We start from the raw sequence: 5,696 nt of genomic DNA on the forward strand, positions 1-5,696 counted from the left end.
GTATAGTACAAATTTCTGTAGACCAATTAGGCGTATATCCTTTTTCAAAAACGTGTTTAGACTTGCTCACTCGCACTTTATCTCCTACTTGGAATTTCGGTTTTTTGAAAAGACGATGATCGTAAGAGAATCGTGTCAACACCTGCATTTCATTTTCTTTAGTCACGTCTTTAGGCTTCATATTTATTGTGCGATGTTTTCGATTATTTAACGATTCTATTAAACTGGGGAAAAAGTCAATACACTTATAATTTCCTATTAAACTGAATTTTTTCGACATAATATTTTTTAGTGTTCGATTGAAACGTTCCCAAATTGATGCTTTAAGATTGCTATAAGTAGAATAAAGGTTTATTTTATATTTTTTCATTAGACTTTGAAAATTTGTATTGTAGAAGTCTTTCCCTTTTTCCACTTGGAGATTTTTAGGAATGCGTCCCTTTTTTAATTCAGACTCCATTGTGTTAGTGACATCTGTAGCAGTTTTCTGTTTTACTGAAACTTCCCAAGCATATTTTGGGAACGTATCTATAATAGTTAATAAATAGCGAAAACCTTTATTCTCTCTAGAATAGCTTTGCATCTCAACAAGATCAGCTTGCCACGTCTCATCTATTCCGCGTATATCCACTACCGTGACACCTTCATCGGGCGGCTTCTTTGTGTCCCAGAACATACACATATCCCTTATACATTGGCGGCATCCTTTGTCGGCTCCTTTGTGTCCCAGAACATACATTGCTTATCTACATAAAGACTAATCGTGTTTTAAAAGACTTATTTCATATATTTTGATAACGTCAGATAGTACGTTTTGTTTGAGAAAATAAATAAAAATAAATGCGATCTAACTTTGTTCCACATTCCATATTCTACATGTTGGTATATCACAATCACATCAATTTAAAATTCAAGGCAATCGAGAATTTAACTCGAAAATATAAATTTGATTAGATATTGTATTTTTATAGTTTTTTAAATTAATAGAAATATTAATAGAATTTTTTAATTATGAATAATATACATCTCCAAAAACAAACTTAAAAATTGGCAAGTTAAGTAATGCATTGCTTTGAATGCTCGTTAAACTGAAACATTAACTTCTATGATACACATTTAAATGATTTTATTCTTTTTGATACTCCGAGCGCAAAGTGCGTTTTTTCCGCACGCTCGCAGAAAACTTGCGTTGAAAATCGCACTTTTCACACCTCGTACCAAAAAATACGGTACGGCACATGTTCGGGAAAGAGTTTCTCGTCTCGTGTACCTTTCCACGCTCGCTTCGCTCGGGCGTAAACGCCACACGAGACAAGAATTTTCCCGCATTTGTATCGTAATGTAGTATTATATTAATTAACGGTTTGTTAATTTTGTGTAGAGTTGTAATGTCAGATATTTCTTATTTTTAAGAAAAGAGTATTTTATTTTTCTTTCTTTACAGAAAAACACAACAATTAAAAAAAATCGTCACGTTCAATCAAATCACAATGAATTAGTTCAGTATCATTACGAAACAGAGCTTACCAGACAAACAGCAAAGGCATATTAGTGTATTGTTCAATGATACTTTTGTTGTGGATCACCTTTTTCTATAATAAAATAATTTTTTGACTAAATAATACAGTTATATTGATTTCATAATGATAAGAAGTCTGAGTTCATTATAAATGAACAAGTATAAAAATTTAAGTAAATAGTAAAATATTTATGTTTCTAAAACTTGTCTCAATTTTTATATAAAATTCAAAAGCATTATGTAAGACGCTTAATAAATGTTAGTATATATTTTTCAATTCCACATATGATTATTTATTTCGATATACTTTTCAGTTTGTTTTAGAGCTAGTAACGAAATACAGTTGTTAAAAAACATAAGTAGTCTGTTCTAAAATATGTCAAATAAAATATTAAATAGGCTTAATTCCTCTATAATTAATTAAAAAGAAAATAAGAAAACAGTTCAGTGTGTAGATAATAAACAAGACATTTGTACACTAACTAGTTTATTTTGCAATGGCAGTTTTGTCAGTGCGAAGCATGTGATCTTGGAATTAAAAACATTGAGTTGCATAACAATGAAATTTATATACCACTTGTCCAGTGAGTCTCCTGATAAAATTGTTAATTGTACACTAACAATGCATTTTTCACAGTTTACAAAAATTATTATTCAATCATACAAGTTTATCCCAAAAAATGAAGTAGAAATACATCAATTAATCAATGAGCTTCGAACAACTCACTAATGAAAATATCAATTTTTATATCTGAAAAATGTGATATGACAATTATTACTAACATAAAAATAATTTTTATTAGTTGTAATCATTTATTATCTTACGACTTCTTATAATTTTTTAATCTTTTTGAGAATTCTTGAAATGAAACCTCTTAAAAATTCTTGAAAAGCTAAAATCTGACCATTCTTGGAATGGTTAGATCAAACTAGTTTTTTGTAATCTTTTATCCTGCTCTTTACATTATCTATTGATTCTCCTTGGTCATTAAGTTCTTTAGCATTAACTTCATCAATCAAAATCATTATTGTTGATATATTGTTGACATTAAACTGATGTACAAACTTTGCCAGTTTTAGGATGAACACAAAAAGATGATTTCAACAAGTAATTCATTCCTTTAATGACATTTATATCTAATAATGTAGGATAAGCACATTGAATCATTATTTTATCTATTCAATAAGAAATGGAGTTCTATATCACTTTTTTGATTCCTTTAATTAGCGCATAATTTATTTATTCGTATCTATCAACAATTAATAATTCATTCAAACCTGGACAAACAATTACTCACTGACTGAATTTGATTTTTGAAGAAGTTTATGAATGCGATCCATTTCTTAACATTTGTTGAATATTAATCAAATATTTCTTTGACTTCTTTCCTCATGTATTCTTCAAGAATAATATCTAAAAATTTATTTTCCCTTTCTTTTGTGTCTATCAATCCTTGTTCTTCAACACACATATTGGCAAACATTAGCTCTATAATACTAACTGCTCTTCTACAATTTCCTTTTTTCGGTTATCAAATTTCATAAATTTTTTATAAAATATTGACATAATTTTTTGATAATTACTTCAGTACATACTTGACAGAACGATGCATCTTTTCAGTTAATTTTATTTTTTTCTTGATAAATGCTCCTCCCATAATTAATGATAAATAATATGTTATAGCTTTTCTTCCATTTACGGTTGAAAAACAAGCTTGTTTATTATCACATATCCAACCATGAATAACTCTTCTTCTAGAGAAAACCCATAATATATGCTCAAAAGCAAAGTCATCTATTAAAAATTAAGCAAAAGTTATGCATTTGATTTAAGATTTTATTTATACAAAATGGAATCATGTACCTCTCAGTGCAACATTCGAAAATCTCACAGCTATCACCATATATTTCCAACATTTGTTACAAACATCTGTTCTACTGCAGCATGTCCTAACATCGGCATAATCAGTCATATAAATTGCAACGATTACTGAAAATCGTAACGACTCGCGTGTACGGTCAAGCGTGGCTATGCGAAATAGCCGTGATCGGCTAAGGTTAGAGAGAGAGAGAGAGGGAGCGCGTTAGGGGCAACGACCGGTAGGGGAAGGCTGGCTAGTCAGTATAGCGGAGTTCGTCGGCCTAGCTGCATCGTTGTCTTTCGCCGAGTTACTTTGTTGCACAGCAGGGTCAAGGGACTTATAGGAGCTATTAAAAGATATTCTGCGCCGAGTGTTGTGAGATGAGTGCATGTCCTGCACCTCGTGCACAGCAACAACGGCTGCAACAACAACCCTGCAGCAGCATTCGCAGCGCAGCACAAAAACTGTAGCCAAAACAGGTTGCAACGGCAGCTCTTTACTTTTGTAAGCGGATACGGTTGGCCACCGTATCCTAATTATCCTTGCGGTAAGTGCACTGCACTTTTGTGTTGATTTTACGTGCGATCCCGCGCAGGGTGCGCGGTGAATTTTGTTGATATTTTGTTGTACGTGCGATTAGTCCGTGGCGTCCGCGGAATTCATTCTCTCTCTTCCCATTCGATTATCCTTGTACACATCGCGTGCGTCCAAGACTCTCGGCTACTCTTCCCGTGTATGAGATTTGGTTAAGGTAATAAAGTGGTTTGTGAGTAATACGAGACGACCTTATTATTTCGTCTCACCTTGCACCGGTGTTTATGTTTTGTTTTGAGCGCGCCGAGAATTCAGCATAGATCGCGAGCGCGATAGATAGAGTCATTCATCGAACAAGTTATCGGCTGCAGTCGACGGAGCGCTGGCAAGCGAGCGCACCAGCACCTCTAGCGGCAACTACGAGCATAGGAGTTGGTTCGCTACGAGAACTCAGCGCAAGCGCACACCGGCATAAGGGGAGTTAGCGTGCTCCAAGCACGCAGTTAGCAGACCACCGGTTGGCCGTTACGGCAATTACCATTGCTTGAGTTTAGCGACTAAACGGTAGCCTGTTACATAATATTAAAAACAAATTCTCTTTGGATTGGTTCAAATTTCAATCAAATTTCAACTCTCTCCTTCTGTCTGATGATCTATTAAATATTGTAGACAGCTCCAAATATCTATTTCAATCTAGTTCAATTGACAAAGCCTTTTAATTTCATTTTTTAATAAATCTTCAAATTGTTTAAATAATTAATATCATCTCTGAGTGTAAAAGAAAACTACTTGCGAGCAAAGTGCTGAAAGCTAAGTGCTGAAATCTAAAATAATTATGATAATTGAAAGGTTATTTATTATCAACTATATAAAGTTATTTGATAATAAGTCTTGCCTTCTCTATAACTAAGCCATCTGTAGTAATAATCAAGGTTAAAAATCTTTTTACATCTACATACTTACAATATTTTTTTATATTTTTCACTTAATTTCCATTTCATCATAAAAAAATTAGTTTGCTCCCTCTCCAAGTCGCGAAAGGCTCATTTTTGGGATATTTTTCCTGGACTATCAACTATAAGTGGTGGTTTTGTTATATCATTTCACTATCACTATATATAATCTCATCAAGTATAATATTTTGATTTGATCACATCATTATTTTTGTACATGAGTAGTCGACGTAAAATACGTAAAAGACGTAGAGACGTATAAAAATAAAACCAAACGTTAGAAGATCTTAAAATGTAGGAAAAATAATATTACTTACAATTAGAACTTCAAACTCAAATAACTTTCTCAAATCGAAAACTATCAAAGTGAATCTTTTTTCGGATAATAGAAGAGAATCTAGACTTTTTAAAACCGTATACCACATGAGGAAATGGATACGTGGAAACATGAAAAATAAGTACATCTGTTCGATAACTCTGACTTTTCCCCATTTCATTGTATTATAGTGTTGCGGCCGGCCAGCAGTCTCGTGACCACTTCGGTCCTACTTGCCTACGGCACTCGACCGCGACCCTTGATGAAAATAATAACAAGGGCAGAATTTGATCTGAAAAACTTCTTTTACTAAATAATAATTCTGTTAAAGCTCTACTTGATCTACGGTAATTAATCGCGAGGAATGCTGACGCATGGTAGTGCCACTAGAATGCCGAGAAAGAGTGTTGAGAGACGCTCATTACGAACTGTTCTCCCGACACTTTGGTCGGGAAAAGACTTACTTGAATAGTTTTTAATATTACTGGCCGGGAGTGTGGTATGACGTGAAG

At 33.3% G+C, this 5,696-nt stretch overlaps 1 pseudogene; it reads right to left on the bottom strand.

Moving 5' to 3' along the window:
- Window positions 1–2,443: 2,443 nt before the first annotated feature.
- LOC131672189 (DNA primase small subunit-like) lies at window positions 2,444–5,365 on the bottom strand (annotated as a pseudogene).
- Window positions 5,366–5,696: the final 331 nt, after the last annotated feature.

Source organism: Phymastichus coffea, unplaced genomic scaffold, assembly GCF_024137745.1.
Source record: "Phymastichus coffea isolate CEN01 unplaced genomic scaffold, Cenicafe_Pcof_1.1 PCOF00011, whole genome shotgun sequence".
In the NCBI taxonomy this organism is placed as follows: domain Eukaryota; kingdom Metazoa; phylum Arthropoda; class Insecta; order Hymenoptera; family Eulophidae; genus Phymastichus; species Phymastichus coffea.